Here is an 18,409-nt window from a genome sequence, read left to right on the forward strand (position 1 = left end):
AGACTTCTGTTTTATCTTGAATTCAAACATAAAATTCAATTATTTGCAGGCAGGTTAAGGAGGAAATTAAAGGATGGATACATGTTACATAAAAAGAAACCCCTTACAATAAAATAAAGCAGAAGCATATTGTCTACATGTCTATGCTTCTGAATACAGCTATAATAAGTATTTTTTAAGTAATTATCTACATTTGTAAACCGAGTGCAATGTATGGTCATAAAAATAATTTTTTTCTAACCTTCCTACTTGAAGGGTGCCTTGTGTATCAAATATATCAAGTTCAGTACCTCCAGAGTCACTAGCCGGGCTCTGGGGGCTACAAAATAATAAAATAATCATCGAGTTATGTCAGGCCAATTTATCGAGAGTTAATTAAGTATAGTTTCCTACAATCGTATGAAAGTTTAAAATGTGCTTCACTTGTGCTATATATGGATTTGTCGTTCTTAATTATTGATGAAATTCCGAGGGTGTGACTCAATTACTCCAAGAGAGAATATCCAAGTAGGTTACAGAAGTGGTTCGCGAATTGTAATCTGTTAATACGTTGACAACATTTCCTTAAATTATGGTGCCGATACGAATCTATCATTCATAATTGCTTATGAAATTCCGAGACTAAACCTCAATGAATTTAACAGAAAATATCCAGGAAGGTTACAGAAACAGACTCTCAAAAACTGCTCTTGAATTCGATAACTGTAAACAACAATTATTTACGCGAACCATGTGTTTACCAGCGCGCTTGTAAGGTCAAATTGGCAGAACCCCGTTTAATTGCACGACCACAGCTCGGACGCTTCTTGCAAAATGTGATGAATACCAATTTTAGAGATTAATTCTTCAGTTTCCAGCATAAGGAAAAAAACTATCGTATCGCAAGCATGTTCATCACAACGCCTCGAGATGTTGAGCGAAGAGAAAGAGGCTCCATGTTTTGTGACACAAACCATTTCCTGAAGTTCGAACGAATCGAGTAGAAAGCATGAAAACATAGCGCTGAAGAGTACGACAACCAAACAATTAAATTCACTCATCCCGCTGTAGAACCATCTCCATTTGACCCGTGAGTTTGTTTGCACCACACATTTGCGGTCCGTAATTTGATTCTCAAATGTTTGACGGGTTCTCACATGACAATATCGTCAAAATCAAATAACCGCTTTAGACTTAATGTAAACATAAACATCGCTGACTCAATCCCATTTTATTTTAATTTTGGGAAAGGCCATTACTTCGTTCGTAGGGTAAAACAACACATCTTCGGCAAAGCGCAAATTTTTCAAATGAATAGAGTAAATTCTGCGATAATTAACTGCAGAGAAAAAAAAGTAGAAACTTGCGCTCGCCGTTCGACATCATTTGAAAACTTTCTAGGCAAAACAAAATACTTAAGATAACTTCTTTTCCCATAACACCACGACTGTATTAAACTTTCAAACGAAAGGACAAGAAATAATTTGAAGATTACGAACACTTTGCAACATTATTCGAGCGATGAACCGGCGTAAGAGTTTTTAGGCGATGAATGCCAGAGTTAATGTTTAACCGAAACGTGATTAGTTGAATTAAAAACTGAAGCTAGTATCAAACGACGATTGGTAAAAAAAAAGTATGAATTTTTTTCTGGGTCTTAGCCTAAGAGAAAACCCAGATAGGACACGACTTACCTCCCCTTTTTTCGCGGATCCTTTGCAGTTCGCTTCTCTTTGTTGATGACCTCTTTTCTGTCTGTTTTCAGAAGCGACTTTGTATTTCCTTCTCGCGTTGCTCTTCGCTAGAAACTCGCCTTTTTCCTTATGCCCTTTATTGTTCTCTTTCGTGTTCCTCTCGCCGTATTCTGCCTATTTTGGCGTCCTTTGTAACTTTCTTACGCGATTTTCTGGACTCGCTTTACGCCGTTTACTTGTTGCTTTCTTTGGCCGCTCTGTCTCTTTATATCCAGCCTATTTTCAATTAAAACCCTCCCTCCACGAACTTGAATAATAACAATTTCCTCCGGTTGACAAAGCTTAAACTCTGCCGGTATTGTTATCTTACGAGTTGTTTCGAAATTGCAAAATACTGAGAATTACTGTTCATTTCCATTCTGACCAGTTTGATTTCCCGCTCAAAACGCGGGTGGCAAATTTCATCTGCTAGCTCACGTAAAGCCCTCGTGCAATGCCTAACCGTGTGCCCGCAGTACGCTACACTGCAGCTCGACGTTCGAGTATGCGCACTTTATCGTCATCTGACGGTGTCTCTTGGCGCACACTAATGTGATATCCAAGTTACGCGCGCTATCGCGCCTGCGCATTACCTTCTCCCTCGCCCTTCCATTACGTAATGGCTAAGATAGTGCCCGTGGTACAGTTGGCCGCGCATGCTAAAAGTAGCACCTTGAACGGTCGTACGGTCGTACGGTCGTACGGTCGTACAACCAAATTTTTCGGCTTGATGGGTTACTACTATTTTTTATAGTTATGGGGCTGCGCTCTGCGAGCTCCGCTATAATTTTGCTAAAAGCTTTGAATGAGTGGGCTAGATCACAGGAGATGTTATGCTAAAACGCAGATTGCAGACTGCAGACTGTGCAAACCGCGCAGACCGTGCAGACCACGCTTTGTCCGCTCGAGAATTTCAAATGTTACAGTACGCGAGACACTGAGAAATTCATTCATGACCTATCACGCACTGTTATGCGGTTATTTTAAGCCTGAGAAAAAAAAAAACGTTTTCTCAGTTACGAAATTTTATTTTACGTCTCGGTGGACGTTAAATGACCGATGAAACCCATTCCGTGCCTGTGGCTTCTCAGGTCAAAAGTGATTCGAACTCGTGGTCGAAGGTGAAGAATTAGAAGACCAGGCGTCGACACAGAAAACAGAAAAGTTTAACGTTTGCACTTTATATTAAGAAAAGTCAAAAATTCTGGTCCGCTCCTCTCCTGGTTATGTTCGCGTTGATCGGTTACAATTATTGATTTATCCTTGTGATTAATAAGTTTGTCATGTATGTGACAAGTTCTTGCTTATAGGAGGCAAGAAGGAAAGCGGGATGGCGAATAATTTTGGAAGCTCCATTCGGAATGAAAAGTTGGCTCCACGCCACTTCTTCGAATAATTGCAAGATATTGTTCACCCGTTATTTGGTCTCTATGTAGCGGGGGCCTGGAACTCAACAGGCTCACCCAAGCGTAGGGATCAATTTTGGCCGGCCGCGTGCAAATATCCCGCGCAAAATTTCAAACAAAAATAAGGGTAGCAACCGCTGCCACGTAAACTATGCCAAGAAACTTAAACGTTCATAAAGAGTAGAGGAAAGAAATCTCGACACTTTTCGAGCACAAAGCTTATTCAATGACGGGTATCCTGATTATTTATCATTTTGTGCTCTGCTATATCATTTTAGGCTAGATAAAAGTCATGAGGTTCTACAAAACACCGTGACTTATTGCATTTTACGAAAGTTTATAACCCCTAGAAGGAAACTTGGTTCTAAAATACTGGAACATCATGCGGAGACGTCTGACCATTGCGTTGAACATGCTAATAATGGCTTAGTATTTTGTAGGTCTCAAGTGATGGCACCAAAAGGCGGTTACAGGAAAATCTCTGCTGATGAAGATAAAAAAGTCAGTTTTGTATCTCCTATTTTTTTTCGTTGGATGAACAGAGTCCTTAAGGAGGGCAGTCAAAGACCTTTGGATCAAAATGACTTTTTACCCTTGTCAGACGAGACTTCTGGCCGTTTTGTCACCGACAAGCTTCAGAAGATCTGGGAAAGCGAGAAATATCAATGCAAGATGAATGGGAAAAGGCCCAAACTTTGGAAAAGCGTGTTTCATATGCTTCCTATCAAAGATGTTATCATCATTTTGACGGGGAATGTATTGTTTACAACTTCTCGCCTTCTCCTTCCCCTGTTTCTTGGGTATCTTGTTTCTAAGCTTATGTCAACTGAGACAGAGAATACCTATCGGCTCTACGCCTGTGCATTAGCTATGTGTCTTAATGGTTTGATCGGTGGTCTTGGTATGCACCAGCAAGATTACAGATGTGAAATATTGGGGATCAAAATAGGAAGCGCCCTCAGGGGACTGGTGTACCACAAGGTAGGCACGATTCTAAAAAGAATTCTATGCATTTTTCGAAGGCTCAACCGATTTTTCTAATTCTCTTAATACCCAAATTAAGCTGAACAAACTCGAAAACATTTATCCATCTGATAAAGAACGATTTTTTCCAGAAATCTGATCGATTTCAATCAGCTTATGCCATATGGAGACCCAGGTGTAAAAGGTTATTAAACATCGTCGCTAGTTGCTGCTTCTGCGAGAGCAAGCAATCCTGCTCACCAACAAAAACATCGAAGAAACAAACAGTTAATTAACCAGCAGTTAAAGGGGAAGCAGGCTACAGAAACCATAACGTACACGGCCGTGCTTTTCAGCGAGATTCAAAATGGCGCCTGAGTTGTCGCTCTTTTGACACATTTAAAGATAATTTGGTAAAGATTTGGATACTCTCGTCTCAAAACGCAACCACGGATATCTTTATGTCGGAGATTCAAATCATATGGTTTATGGAACAAAATCTCTCCTTTAATGTCTAATCTGTACTCTCTTTCAGACGCTTCTTCTCAGCAAGCAGAGGTTATTAAAATTCACTGCAGGACGGTTATTCGACCTGATATCCAATGATGTTAAAAGAATGGAAGAAGAGACAGTCAAGTTTTTTGTCGTAGCCGTTTCCGCAGTCCCTGCTTATGCAGGGGCAATATTCCTTATCTACAATTTGATTGGTTGGCAGGCTGTTACGGGTGTGTTCCTCCTGTGTATTCTCATGCCATACTTTGCTGTCTTGTCCTATGCTAATGCTAAGCTGCGCTTGCGCACAGCTACAGTGTCCGATCAGCGGATCTCCCTAATGAATCAAGTAGTTTCCGGGATCCGCGCGGTCAAAATGCATGCGTGGGAGGACGAATATGGACGAAAGATAAAACATGTAAGAAGGTGAGGTAATTATCATTTTTATTCAGAAGGCTCCAACAAGTAGCTTTATTCATTCCCGTAATTGGTGACCCACATTATTCAAAAGTCGGAAATAGATAACCAGAAATCTGTTTTGTCTCCACTGAGAGCTTTATCAACCGGCTAAGCAGTTAAAACATACCTATCCTCCCCACAAAGAAAAAAAAAAAAAGAACCTTTAAACCGATGTATGAGCCAATCAGAATGCCTCTCTTCACAAAGAATAAGTGTCTCATGTAACCCATTTGATAACTGGAGGATTGGCTGTTAAAAAATATGAAGATATACTGAATAGAGAGTGTGGAAGAGCGCTCTTACTGATTGCTCAAACTCCGAATATCCCTTGCAATTCATCTCCGAGCGACTCGCGTGAGATTTCCGTCCGAAAGCGAATCATCGCTCATTATTATAAGTAGAACATCTCATTGAGTCTAACTTGTCTTCAGTTCGTATTGTTTTTCATACGCAAAAGACGCACTTAAACAAAGAAGTGAACTATGAGGAAGGGTGTGCTTCCCGCCGGCTCACCTCGTTAATATTTCAGATTAGAGAGAACACTGACGTCGAGTTTGTTCGAAAGAATACCCACATAATTTATGATAACCTTTTATCTTCAGAAATGAAACAAGCGTCATTTCGAAGAGGACAGCCATTCAGTCAAGTATCGATGCCTTGTCATTTAGTGCAACGCCACTGGCCACTCTGGTGTCAGTAATTACTATGGTGCTTACAGGCTACACCCTCACGCCCGCCAATGTTTTTATGCTCCTGTCTTTTATGGGTGTTTTAAAATTGAGTGGCACGTTGAATGTGACATCTGGTTTAATGGTAACGTATGACGCCTACGTTTCGCTCGGAAGAATCGAAGAATTCCTTCTTTTGGAAAATCTGTCAAAAGCCTCGGAGAGTGATGAAAACAACGAGCCCCAACAAAATGCGAAAAGTACCCCAAGTAGACAAAGTCGCAGTTACTTGAAAAAAAAAGAGGAAAATAATGAGAAAGTTTCCTCCTCTCGTGAATCAACAGAATTAGCGCCTGCTATGTTATGTGTGTCAAATTTAAGCTGCGCAAAAAAGCATCGTGAAGATGAATTTATTCTTGAGGATATCAGCTTCTTTGCACCTTCAAAGAGTTTAACAGTCATCACCGGCCCGGTTGGAAGTGGTAAGTCTACTCTACTCTCAGCGATCGCTGGTGAAATTGCGAACGCCAGTGGGACGATTGATTATCAAGGTTCTGTTATTTACTTGCCTCAGACTGCTTGGGTGTTCTCGGGAACGATAAAAGAAAACATTCTGTTTGGCCAGCCCCTCGAAGAGTCCAAGTACGAAAGAATAATCGACGTCTGCGCTCTGAAAGAAGACTTTAAGCGGTTACCTGGTGGTGATCAAACAGTTGTTGGAGAACGCGGCGAGGTTCTGAGTGGAGGGCAACAGGCGAGAGTAAGTTTAGCGCGAGCAGTTTATGCTGACGGAGACATTTATCTACTGGATGATCCACTGTGTGCTGTCGATTTTAAAGTTAGCCAACATATCTTTAACAAGTGCACCAAAGATCTACTAGGCGATAAAATTGTTCTGTTTGCCTCTCATCAGCAACAGCACATGGAAAATGCTGATCAAGTGATTGTGTTGTACAAAGGGCGTGTCCTCGACAAGGGACGCTTTACTGAACTGCACGACAAAGGTGTAATCAGTTCAATTATTGACCCGCTCTATAAAGCAGCTCTGAAGGACAAAACGGACTCACCTGAGCCGTTCGGCTGGGAAGATAAGGAGAAAGACGATGATGCTGAAAAATGCCAGAAAACATATGCTTTGCCCAATGAAGCGAGGAGTTTGGAGATAGCAAAGGAGGATCGGGCAATCGGAGTTGTGACATCCAGGCTTTATTGGGACTATTTCAGAAGTGGAGCACATCCCTTGATGATAACCGGAATGGTTGGTTTAAGTCTCATTACTCAAGGTAAACTCATTGTTAGAGTGAGTTACAAACCTTGGGTCAGGCCCTAGAAGGGAGGACAGCAACCGTTTGCCTATAATTCTTTTATTCTACTTCTTTTATTCTATTTCATGCAAATCGTTTCACAATGGCTATGCTATAAACTGACAATACGCGTTGTTTTTAAATTCTATGGTAGAGTTAAGAGACACTGTACAAATTTTTGACCATGTTCCCGATATCTCATTTGCTCGTACAAGCGCGAAGCAAGCGGGAGTCGAACGTGAATGGCGAGTCACGCGCGAAAGAAAGAGCTGATGTTTTGCTCCTCGCGTTTGCCTTGCACTTGCCCCACTCCCCTAAAAAAGGTAAAAAACTCGTTTCTAACTAACTTTCTGAGACCAAATGCAGTTTTTTAGCAATATTAATGTGTAACATGGTTGACTGCCTACACAAAACGCATCTATTCTGTGACATTGTGGTGCTTACATAGACATCCCCATAATACAAACGAAAATACCTAACCCAGGCAGATGTGTCTAAGCCCGATAAATCTTGCAATGTTTAACTGAATGATCATATAAAAATACCTTTCAACCACATCTTATCTCTTTCAGCCATTATAGTTGCTCCAGACTTGTGGCTCTCGTTTCTTGCAAGGCTAAACCCAGAGGATCAGAAGAATAAGACTTCGCCGCCTGTCTGGTTGGCGCGTGTTTTATATTTACTATCGTTCGGGCTTATGGATTCTTAAATGTTTGTCTAAAGTGCGCCGGGCGCCTTCACGATGAAATGGTTGTGGCCATTTTACAAGCACCTGTCCTGTTCTTTGATTCAAATCCAGTGGGAAGAATCCTAAATCGCTTCTCCAATGATATTGGCTGCGTAGATGAGTTGTTACCGAAAACATTCCTGGCGGCAATGCAGATGCTTTTGGTGATATTCGCCCAAATTCTGGTAACAGTTGCCACAAATGTTTGGCTGATGTTTCTTGTTGTTCCAATTTCCGTGCTAGTCGTTTTTCTATCCAATTACTACTTGAAGACTGCCAGAGAACTAAAAAGGTTAGAGTCGATAACCCGAAGCCCAGTGTTTGCTCATTTTTCAGAGACCCTGATAGGACTGGACACGATTCGTACGAGAGGAAGACAGAGAGATTTTGTGGATGCACTATACAGGTATGTTAGAGACATTGATTCAGGGTGTGGTGCCAGAGCCAATAAATGCACAGGTGACAAATGACTCATGATTGCTTATTTTCTGTTGGCTATTTATTTTTTATTTACCGGCAATACACGCAATTGCATCACGCGTCTTTTGTAGTCCTATCTGGTATGTACTGAGACACTGGTCAGCAAGTGGACCTTCCCGTATGATGCACGGTCGCGAAACGAAGATATCCAGTGGTGAGACTACAGTAATTGCTCTGTGCGGTTCTTGCTGGTTCTTCTGATGGGATTTCAACAGACCCATAGTACGAACGGTCAATCAACAAGATCGCGTAATGCAGAAATTTCACGATTAGTCAAAACTGTAGCAAATTTATCGAACGTGATTGGTCATCATTAGGGGAATAATAGCACAGTGTAAGTGTCATGCTTGTAATTGGACAGTGTGATAGGACAGTTGACAAGTCATGCCAGCGTGTAAATGTATGCGCGCGCTGTTGTCGGGAATTTCGTCGTTTTTTATGAAAACGTATAACTGTTGTCTAGTTTCTTTCTCCAATTTTGTCATAGTTTTGATTAATTGGTAAGAGAAAGCCATGTCGTCCGATTTCGTCCCGCTTCGCAATCGTCCTTTGTTAATCTTTCGTATATTTCCAGACCGAATTGGACCCCATTATGAGTTTAACAGGAAATACAGACAAGTGCCACTCGTCTTCTCCTTCCGAGAAATGTTATACTTAGAATAAGAGTTCTGATAGTGAACAATTAAGAATTGGTTGTTTTTAGAGAATTTACCATTTTTAAAGGAAGAGTATCCATATCGTTAAAAAATTTGGCGCTAACGCCTCTCACTTCATCTCGACGAATGGAGCATGCCTAAGAATGAGATCTGGTTACGGAAGTGATCTTTCAGATATTTAGCTGGAGGCTTACGAATGTTGATTGGAGAGTAACATCATTTTGAGAGGGTGGGGTGTCGGGCAAAATTTGTTGAAGGACTCCATTACATTGTCAGACCAAAGGAGACACTGGTCTCACTTCAGTGTGCAGACCCGACGTAATCTCTTTGAGTTTTTTTTCGGAGTGATTGTCGTAAAAAAAATGCAATTTAATAACAACAAGCTAATCAGAACAAAAGAAAAGATCACAAGTAGTGACAGAGGACTTAACTTAAAAACGAGGAAACGGCATTGAACGTTGACAAGCGCGTTCGACTAATAGGTGGTTGGTTTTGCGCAATTTTGCTGGACTAATCACTTAGCAAAGTAATACAAAGCTCATACAATCCGGTTTATTGTCAACAGTCAACTAAAAAATCACTCCATTATTAAAACTTATTATGAATAAAACTCGTCCCCTCAGATATCAAGATGTTCATAATCAGGCGTACATTATGGTGATGGCCAGCGGTAGGTGGCTTGGTGCACGTTTGGATTGTCTCGCTTCCTTGTTAGTCGGTGCAGTCGCTGTGGCTGCAATCTTGGTATCTCAAGATGCCGGTAAGCTTAAGATTCTTAGGAACATTTTTGAGTCTTTCTATGTAAAGAAAGAACTTATATAATCGTTCTTTAACATAGCAAGAACAACTGAATAATTTTATAAAATAGGTGTGACTATACGTGCTGAGCAAAATTTGAAGTGTCTTCTATGATTTAAAAGAGAAACTTGTGTTGATGACTCCTCTGTACCTACTTAGCTTGGAGTCAAAACAACGACACTGAGAAAGACGTAAAAAAGACACGTTATTTATTCCCTCCTATTAAGTGACTGCCTGGACTAGGCTAGGTAACCTAGCCTTGTGAAGTTTTCGTTATATGTTTTGAGCTATCAAGAGAAAACAAGTCCGAAATGATAGATTAAGGTTCAATTTTTTTTCAGCTTACGCTGGTCTCGCTCTTGTTTATGTCATCGAAACTCTGAGCTCGACTCAATACGCTGTTAGAAAATCCTCTGAAGTGGAAAACTACATGACGTCAGTTGAGCGAGTTATGACCTATACCAAACTTGACCGGGAGCCTGGATACGAGGAAGAACGAACACCCAGAGACTGGCCTTGGAGAGGATGTATTGTGTTGAGAGATGTATCACTGACGTACTATCCGGGAGGACCTCAAGTGCTGAAAAACATCAATCTTGGCATCAAAGCAGGAGAAAAGATCGGAGTTGCCGGACGTACGGGAGCTGGGAAGTCATCTTTTGTAGCAGCTCTTATGCGCATGCCTGATGCTGATGGAGAGATAATCATCGACGATGTCCCAATTAAAGAGATAGGCCTCCAAGAAGCTCGACGAGGTATCTCGGTTCTAGGCCAAAGTCCTGTTCTTTTTAGCGGATCATTAAGGAAAAATCTCGACATTTTTGACAAATTTCAAGACACTGAATTATGGCAGGCTTTAGAGGATGTGCAACTGAAAGACTTTGTCGAGACACTTGAGGCTAAGCTGGATCACGAACTGCTGGAACATGGCGCTAATGTGAGTGTCGGAGAGCGGCAGTTAATTTGCTTGGCTCGTGTGCTGCTACAGCGAAGTAAAATCGTCGTCTTGGACGAGCCAACTGCGCATGTTGACCCAAACACAGAGCAGAAGATTTGGAATGTAGTGCGGAACAAACTGAAGGAGTCCACAGTCATCACTATAGCTCACCGTTTAAACACGATAAAAGACTGCGAGAAGGTTTTGCTCTTGAAAGATGGAAAAGTGAAAGGATTTGACAAATTTGATTCAATTATGAACATTAAGTGAGATGCAGTCTAAGGTTAAAATACCTCGACTGTCACGCAGGTCTGATCCTGCAGAGCTTTAGGTGTTTTACAGTTTATAATCTTCTTTAGAGATCTGATTTTGTAAATCATGGAAAAGAATGATATTTGATAATTTTCTCGATTTTGGCTCCTATATACTCCTATCCATCTTTAAAATCTCTCTCGCTGTCATGTTTCGGGGTGTCACGCAACGTCCATTTTGCCGTGGGTCTGTTCAGTAATAGATCACTGATGAAGTCATAATGTTATAAGAACAGAAAAATCTGCACATTAGGCGCAGGCGCGTATGTCACTGATGTTCCAACTGCTTTATGACATCCTCTGGTGATCTATTAATGAACAGACCCACCGTAACGTAGATTAAATTTGTTTTATGTAATAAACAAAGCAAAATTTTTCTCACGTGAACGTCACTTATCTGTCTGTCCCCCAACTGATCTCAAGTAAAAAACCAATGGAGATGCCCTGGGAACGACTTACGTGCGCCACTTAATAGTCAACGCAATGCACGCAAGATAGTAGTATATTCAGAAATGGGAAACTGTTCAGCAGCCTGGCTATGTCCAAATTTAAGGTTCGATATCAGAGAGTAACAGGTTGTCATGTCAACATTCACATTGGGTATAAATTTAGATCTCCTTCGATGAGCATGTCAAATTCACGTTGGCTATAAATTTAGATCTTCTCGGACAAGCGGAACGAATAAGAGGAGTGGCAGATTTTCGAGATAGCGGCACAAACTAGTTTGAGTCCATGTAAGATAAATAACTTTATTACAGTCTCTTCCAAACATATTGCCTTAAGGAGGAGTTCAAAGACTCCAGGAGACCCCACCTTACCCCACCACAACCCCATCCCTTACGAACAGCGAGCTTTGTGTCACACATTTAGTTGTCGTGACAACTGAGCACGATGGTAATCTCAGCGTTCTTACAGAGTGTGGAGATCACATGCTTTACCTTTGGCAACTAATGTAAGACACGTCTTGACACTTAAAATGTTCAAGATTTTCCCTCTCGCATCCCTCCTTTTAAAAAATGATCTTTCGCATACGCCATGCTTTTTCATGTGATCTCCACACTCTGTTCGAACATATGACTCTCTTCCGTGAGCGGGGGTGGAGATTTTGAACCTTGCCTGGGTGGGATGGAAAACTTGAACCGGAACTTTCAAGTCTTTCTATTCTTTCTAGCTGAATGAACGCGTTATATCTTTTAATATGGAATTCTTTTAAGGTTAAAAGTTCACTTTGATGGCTCAGATGCGGAGCCCTCCAAGAAAGTCACTGTCATTTATCCTACCTTTTACATAAAAAATGACGATCAAATCCAGGACTTGGGTGAGGCAATTGAACAAAACAATCTTCAAAGTTCAAGTGTCTGGAGAGTTGCCTAAGGCGCATGTTGAAGCTTCGAATTGATCGAAGCATAATTTGCATCGCTTCGGTAAATGGAAGTGTCGTTCAATCGGAAGCTTATTCTGTCTCGTTTGATATCCATCATTTCGTCGAACCAATTTCGCCGCAATGGCTGGCAAGGGAACCCTTATGTCAAAGACCTGGCTGAAGAGCAAAGCTTTCCGTATCCTCATCAACGGTAAGCCGTGTTTTTACTAACTGGCCGTCTAAAATAGATTCTAAACGAACGTTTTGAGTTTTAGCCCTTTGTCAGAGAGAATCGGATGCAAGACAATTTACACTGAGTGAAACAAACGAAAATGAGGATCGCGTTACAAAAGACGACGCCAAAAGTGTCATAAATAGTCTAACTAATTCGCGCAATCCTCAAGTTAAAACCTGATGAACAGAAATATGACTAACTCTTGCTTATCTAGCTGATTGTCTTGTCTTAGTTTGCTTTTTTATTTAAAGACCACGAGTGCGTGATTTTGATGTTGATTAACTTGTTAGGAGTTGGTTTGGAAGTTTTTGCATAGTCACGTGCCATTCCTCAACTTCTACACGGTATGTTTGAAACTTATCCTCGTCTCATTCTTTATCTTTTGTATTACTATCCTCGTCTCATTCTTTATCTTTTGTATTACTATCCTCGTCTCATTCTTTATCTTTTGTATTACTATCCTCGTCTCATTTACCATATTTTGTCTCAATTTTTCAGGTGATAAATTGCCAGAATGAAACGAAATTCCTTTTTCCATCTGAAAGCCGCGAGCAAATAAACGAAATGTTAGGCTGAATGTTCTTTTCACCAGGAAGTTGAATAATCACTTTATTCGTGACACAGCATTTGCGTGGATTTGAGACTCGTCTAAATTAACTTTACTCAAAAAAATATCTACTAATGTAATAGTAGTCATAATAATAGTAACCATAGGATAAAATGGTTGGAAACCATAGGCTTTGAAGTTGTGGGCAATGGGCGAAAATTCTATTTTTTCATCTGACAGCCGCGAGCAAGTAAACGAAATGTTTAGTTGAAATGTGCATTTCATTAAGAACAAGCTCTCCCAAGAGTTTTTTTTTTCATCTAAAAACCTTAAGCAAAACCACGAAACAATTTACAATGACCCTTTTACCATTATTTTGCATCATTTTGTTGACGACAGCGCCGATGCGTAACATGGCGCTGTTTGCTCTCGCATGGATTTGAGACCCGTCTAACTTGGCCAAAAGGTCTGGATAGAAACAGATATTTAACGAATATAAGAAACTGAACGACACTTTTAAAATTGAAAAACAAGTTTCGACAGTTCCTCTGTCATCTTCAGTTCTGAATAATACAAAGTACAAAGTTGAATTTATAGTGTGTAACAAAATGCTGATTGGACAAAACAAACAATAGTAACAGAACAATGTATGCATTTACAAGGAAAGTTTTAAATTAACATGATAAAATTGGTGATTAAGAATAGGTTTCTCCCGTGGAATGTGGATAGCTTCTTTAATTTCAAGTTGAAAAGTTGTGGAAGTGTGATCTAGGATGTTGAAACACTCATCAGAACAATGACTGCGCCATTGTGGAGAATTGTGTAGATGGCTGAAAATGTGGGAAGCCCTATCACTGATCAAGTGCTCACGTACGCGTGTGGATAAATGTTGAGAGGTTTCGCTGACATAGCAAGCATTACAGCCCGCACATAAAAAATTGTAAACCACACACGTACGGAGCTCACGACGGACAGGGTCTTTCACACCAAACCTATTGCCTTTTTTAAAAGATGAAAAAAACACCTTAATATCGATTACATAAAACAAATGTAATCTACGGTACGGTGGGTCTGTTCCTTAAAAGATCACAGAGGACATCATAGAGCAGTAGGAACATCAGTGACACACTCGCCTGCGCCTAGTGTGCGCCTGCGCCTAGTGTGCGCCTGCGCCTAGTGTGCGCCAGCGCCTAGTGTGCGCCTGCGCCTAGTGTGCGCCTGCGCCTAGTGTGCCGGTTTTTCTGTTCTTACCACATTATGACTTCATCAGTGATCTATTACTGAACAGACCCACGGCAAAATGGACGTTGCGTGACACCCCGAAACATGACAGCGAGAGAGATTTTAAAGATGTATAGGAGTATGTAGGAGCCAAAACATCAAGGTAATTTTTTCCCGCAATGTCCAGAATAAGAGCTCTAGAGAAGATTAGAAACTGTATAACATATAAAGCTCTGCAGGATCAGACCTGCATGAAAATCGAGGTAATCAACCTTTGACCGCATCTCGCTTAGTTTTCATTATCGAATCAAATTTGTCAAATCCTTCTACTTTTCCATCTTTCAAGACCAAAATCTTCTGAAGTCTTTTATCGAGTTCAACGGTGGGCTTTAGTGATGACAGTGGACTCCTTCAGTTTGTCCTGCACTACATTCCAAATCGTCTGCTCTGTGTTTGGCTCAACATGCGCAGTTGGCTCGTCCAAGGCAACGATTTTACTTCACTCCAGCAGCACTCGAGCTAAGCAAATTAACTGCCGCTCTCCAACACTGACATTAGCGCCATGTTCCAGCAGTTCGTGAACCAGCTTGGCCTCAAATGTCTCGACAAAGTCTTTCAGTTGCAGATCCTCAAAAGCCTGCCATAATTCAGCGTCTTGAAACTTGTCTAAAATGTCGAAATTTTTTCTCAATGATCCGCTAAAAAAACAGGACTTTGGCCAAGAACCGAGAAACTTCGTCGAGCTTGCAGGGGGCCTATCTCTTTAATTGGAACGTTGTCGATGATTATCTATCCTATTAATAAAAGAAAGGTTTCAGCTAGCGGGAAATTTACGAAGTACTTGAAGTGCTCGCTGCTTGCCATCTGTATGTTTCTAAAGTGCTTGCTGCTTGCCATCTGTATGTGTCTAAAGTGCTCGCTGCACGCCATCTGTATGTGTCTAAAGTGCTCGCTGCTCGCCATCTGTATGTGTCTAAAGTGCTCGCTGCTCGCCATCTGTATGTGTCTAAAGTGCTTGCTGCTCGCAAGAAAAATTTGACAACCTCTCGTGCTCGCAAAAATAAACACACTATTCGCATGCTCGCAAATGCTCGCAAAGACCATTCAATACTCCTTATTCAGTTTGAGTTTACTGCTTGCGAACTTCGAATGAAGAAGAGTTTAAAAATTGGAGCTGGTAAGCTAATTGCATAGAATGACATCATATTTTGTCCACAAGAAGTTACCTTTCTCAGGGAGGAAAAACCGTTTTTCCGCAATCCTAATACGAGAGATGTCCCCATCCCCAGTGCTCAAAGGAATTCCTTAGTCGTGCAGAGCTGAAGACTCATCTAAATGTGACTGCAAATCACAGCACAGTGAAGATGGTACAGAGGGGCGTGTATGACCAGTTACAAATCGATTGGGTGTAGCGTTTCCAGAGCATTTCACTGGATTCCAAAAGAAAGTCTCGCCTGCAGAAAGAAGTTCAAATTGAAGTCAAAACCGAGGTAAACTGGCTCCGAATGGGTTGGGCGCTTCACAAACCTTAAGGCGGACAAACACACTTTTCTGACAAAGTTCGTGGTACTTACAAAAAAAGTATGACATTGGTAAAAAAAAACTGGGAGGAAGGAAGATTCTGCACAAGTAGCTAACGATATGCGCAATGCTCGCAACACTGATGGCACAAAAATTTTTAGTAGAATGGAGTGGCTTTCAAAGCTTCAAATCTAGAGATTTTTTTCGCGACTCTCTGCGAAGAGAAAACAGTCAGATGGGAAGCTTCGTCAGTGATGTTTCATAAATTCAGAAGAAAGGACCTTGAGATAAATTAGTTCGCGTGGTAAAATATTATTTATTTCATGTCACATACATCAACTGGAAATGACTTAACTTTAAGTAACACGAATACGAAAACTTCGACTTTGAAACTTAGTGTTATTGTAAACCTCAATCTTGTCATATCTATCTTGCCTCTGAAGTTTTTTCCCCGTCCTCATTAATTGATTGATAAACAAAACAATAGGTCGCCTAGAGCTAAGAGTCAACTTTCGGCGGCTGTATCTTTCTAGATGGAGATAAAGATTTTTCTTTACTGAATGATGTTTTATCATATTGCGAGTTTTAAAAAAAGCTTTTATGGACTCAATTCACTCGTCAAACATAAGTTGGCCGTATAAATCTGAAAGAAATCGATTGTTCGACCCCAAACGCACCGCCGCTTTTAGAGAGACTGCGTCTTAAATGCAGAGCCTGCAAAGTTGGCTTGCTCTCGGTAAGTTTATCATCATTAACATTTTGTTGAAGAGCCCTCGCCAGAATGAAAATTATCATCGCAGGCATTAATGAAAGGGATGAATTAGCGCTTAAAGTTACGGGTCTTCGAGGTGCTTGGTTTCTGTTTTTATACATTGAATACACTTCACTCTCAATGTTCATTCCAGCTCTGGGGAGTAGAATGATATTTACGGTGAGGGAGCCAGGAACTCAACAGGTTCACCCAAGCAAGGGGATCATTTTTAGGCGGCCGCGCGCAAATTACCCGCGCAAAATTTTAAACAAAAAAAGAATAGCAACCGCTCTCACAAACTCTAACGTTCATAAAAAGTAGACAAAGGAAAACTCGACATTCTTTGAGCACAAAGCTTATTCAATGACGGGTATCCTTATTTACCATTTTGTTTTAGGCTATATAAAAGTCATGAGGTTCTACAAAACACCGTGACTAACTGGATTTTATGAAGTTGACAACTCTTAGCAGGTAACTTGGTTCTGAAATCCTGGAACAAGATGCACAGACTTTTAACCATAGTGTTGAACATTCTTATAATGGTTAAGTATTTTGTAGGTCTCAAGTGATGGCACCAAAAGGCGGTTACAGGAAAATCTTTGGTGATGAAGATAAAAAAGTCAGTTTTGTATCTTCACTTTTTTATTGTCAGACGAGAACTCTGGCCGTTTTGTCACCGACAAGCTTCGGAAAAGCGAGAAATATCAATGCAAGATGAACGGGAAAAGGCCCAAACTTTGGAAAAGCGTGTTTCATATGCTTTCTGCCAAAGATGTTATCATCATTTTGACGGGGAATATATTTTTTACAACTTATCGCCTTCTCCTTCCTCTGTTTCTCGGGTATCTTGTTTCTAAGCTTATGTCAACTGAGGCAGAGAATACCTATCGGCTCTACGCCTGCGCGTTAGCTATGTGTCTCCGTGGTTTGATCGGTGGTCTTGGTATGCACCAGCAAGACTACAGATGTGAAATATTGGGAATCAAAATAGGAGGCGCCCCGAGGGGAGTGGTGTACCACAAGGTAAGCACGATCCTAAAGCGCATTCTATGCATTTTTCGAAGGCTCAAACGATTTTTCTAATGCCCTAAACACCCAAATTAAGCCGAACAAACTTGAACACATTTATCTATCCTATATAGAATGATTTTTTCCAGAAATCTAATCGATTGCAATCAGCTTATGCCATATGGAGACCTAAGAGTACAGGGTTATTAAACATCACCGGTGGTTGCTGATTCTGCGAGAGCAAGCAATCCTGCTCACCAACAAAAGCAGCGAAGAAACAAACAGTTAACTTATCAGCAGTTAATGGGGAGGCGGGCTACAGAAACCACAACGTACACGGCCGTGCTTTTAAGCGAGATTCAAAATGGCGCTCTTTTTACACATTTAAAGATAATTTGGTAGAGGTTTGGATAGTCTCGTCTCAAAACGCAGCCACGGATTTCTTTATGCCGGAGATTAAAATCAAATGGTTTATGGAACAAACTTCTCCTTCAGTGTCTAATCCGTACTCTCTTTTAGACGCTTCTAAACCTGATATCAAATGATGTTAAAAGAATGGAGGAAGAGACAGTCACGTTTTTTGTCTTAGCCGTTTTGGCAGTCCCTGCTTTTGCAGGGGTAATATTTCTTATCTACAATTTGATTGGTTGGCAGGCTGTTACGGGTGTATTCCTCCTGTGTATTTTCATGCCATACTTTGCCGTCTTGTCCTATGCTAATGCGAAGTTGCGCTTGCGCGCAGCTGTAGTGTCCGATCAGCGAATCTCCTTAATGAATCAAGTATTTTCCGGGATCTGCGCCGTCAAAACGCAAGCGTGGGAGGACGAATATGGACGAAAGATAAAACATG

At 41.0% G+C, this 18,409-nt stretch overlaps 1 pseudogene; it reads left to right on the top strand.

The window, feature by feature from the left end:
* The window catches only part of LOC131776046 (ATP-binding cassette sub-family C member 4-like), a 16,200-nt pseudogene extending 4,958 nt beyond the window's left edge, over nucleotides 1-11,242 (top strand).
* Nucleotides 11,243-18,409: the final 7,167 nt, after the last annotated feature.

The sequence above is a fragment of the Pocillopora verrucosa genome, chromosome 2 (assembly GCF_036669915.1).
Source record: "Pocillopora verrucosa isolate sample1 chromosome 2, ASM3666991v2, whole genome shotgun sequence".
NCBI classification, from domain to species: domain Eukaryota; kingdom Metazoa; phylum Cnidaria; class Anthozoa; order Scleractinia; family Pocilloporidae; genus Pocillopora; species Pocillopora verrucosa.